This window comes from Phalangium opilio, unplaced genomic scaffold (genome assembly GCF_054372755.1).
Source record: "Phalangium opilio isolate 3A_F unplaced genomic scaffold, DU_Popi_V2 ptg000043l_1, whole genome shotgun sequence".
Taxonomy (NCBI): domain Eukaryota; kingdom Metazoa; phylum Arthropoda; class Arachnida; order Opiliones; family Phalangiidae; genus Phalangium; species Phalangium opilio.
The window spans coordinates 5,310,633-5,312,449 of NW_028324167.1; the positions used below are offsets into that span (position 1 = coordinate 5,310,633).

Consider the following 1,817-nt stretch of genomic DNA (forward strand, 5'->3'; position numbering starts at 1 on the left):
TGTGAGTTTGGAATTTTTTTACCAGTCGGTGTAGTTCCGGACTTATCGATGCGCTTGGCATCGAACACGTGACGTGTTTTTGCACGTAATCCAAAATAGTCTCGGTCGAAGAAGTTCCAATCTTTGGAGCGTCCTTGGCCCACAAAAGCATATGGTAGTGAGGTAAACCTCGAGATTGGTATTCAACCCTCCAAAAATGATGTTCTATCATGCCAAGAACTGGATTTTGCTTACACAAGACAAAGTTGTTTAACAGCGACCGCACTTTGTTGTGAAAGTGCAAATTGACGCTAAGTGGGTCTAAATTCAACAATTCAGCCACCGTCATCGACTCTACTCCCGGAACGTCTGAATTCACTTTTCTCAAGTGATCGTGCAGTTCCATATCATCGTACTCGGCCGGGTTAAAAGTTAGAAGCCAGGTGGGAGGACCAATTTCCCGAATCATCGCTAAAACGTTTCTAAGAACTTTATACCAGTAGTCCTTCGTTCCTCGAATATGACCCAAGAAAGTAGCTAAATTACTCTCAAGTTCTTTATCGCCAGATTCAACTCGATTGAGCAAATTTTCAACCCCAATTGGCATGGGTTTTTTAACACGAAGAACGTAGTTCAAACTGCTAGAAATCGCTTTCATTTCGCATTCTTGATAGGAATGGAACAAATGGACTTAAGGATATAGGTTTATGAATAGAATTAAGACTTCGTTGAGCAAGTCCGATATGGTCTAGTGGCTAGGTTATCTGGCTTTCACCTGAAAACCCGGGTTCGATTCCCGGTATCGGAGCATCGGCTTTTGTACCACTTTAAAGAAAAAACTTAGAGACCCATTTATAGGAATAATATTTAGGGATGTTCCAACGATTCCGTTATGGTCTAGTGGCTAGGATACCTGGCTTTCACCCAGAAGGCCCGGGTTCGATTCCGGCTGTCGGAGCGAGTGCTTTTGTACCGCATTTCAAGAACAGATTTAAGGATATAAATTTATGAATAGAATTAAGACTTTGTGAAGTAAGTCCGATATGGTCTAGTGGCTAGAATATCTGGCTCTTACCCAGAAGGCCCGGGTTCGATTCACGGTATCGGAGCGAGTGCTTTTGTACCGCTTTTCAAGAATAGACTTAAGGATATAGGTTTATGAATAGAATTAAGACTTGGTTAAGCATGTCCGATATGGTCTAGTGGCTAGGATATCTGGCTTTCACCCAGAAGGCCCGGGTTCGATTCACGGTATCGGAGCAAGTGCTTTTTTACCGCATTTCAAGAATAGGCATGAGGATATAGGTTTATGAATAGAATTAAGCCTTGGTTAAGCAAGTCCGATATGGTCTAGTGGGTAGGATATCTGGCTGTCACCCAGAAGGCCCGGGTTCGATTCCCGTATCGAAGCGAGTGCTTTTGTACCGCTTTTCAAGAATAGACTTAAAGACACATTTATAGGAATAATATTTAGGGTTGTTCCAACCAGTCCGATATGGTCTAGTGGCTAGGATATCTGGCTTTTACCCAGTAGGCCCGGGTTCGATTCGGCAGCATGTTATGCCTGGCAATGGAACTGTGTTTTGCTTTAGCATTAAGTACTGGAATTAACTATTTACTTGTACTTGAAAAATGAATGGTGAAATTACGTGTAGTCAGCTATTTTAGCCATGGTAAATGCAATTAAAAGAGAGTACAGTATTTTAAATTAGGGTCAATATTTTATACAAAAAACACTTGTTTAATAATTACTAGCTGTTACCCGCGGGGTCGCTCTCGTGTAATAAGAAATTCCATAAAAATGATACAAAGAATGGGTAGATTTTACTGATGGTTAA

The 1,817-nt window shown here is 41.4% G+C and overlaps 3 non-coding genes across 3 annotated transcripts; all 3 read left to right on the top strand.

The window, feature by feature from the left end:
- The first annotated feature begins 1,016 nt into the window (after positions 1-1,016).
- Positions 1,017-1,088, top strand: TRNAK-CUU (transfer RNA lysine (anticodon CUU)). The gene has a single exon. It is a non-coding gene; the product is annotated as a tRNA-Lys (tRNA).
- A 79-nt stretch (positions 1,089-1,167) lies between these two features.
- On the top strand, positions 1,168-1,239 carry TRNAE-UUC (transfer RNA glutamic acid (anticodon UUC)). Its single transcript has one exon. It is a non-coding gene; the product is annotated as a tRNA-Glu (tRNA).
- Positions 1,240-1,318: 79 nt separating this feature from the next.
- Positions 1,319-1,389, top strand: TRNAD-GUC (transfer RNA aspartic acid (anticodon GUC)). Its single transcript has one exon. It is a non-coding gene; the product is annotated as a tRNA-Asp (tRNA).
- Positions 1,390-1,817: the final 428 nt, after the last annotated feature.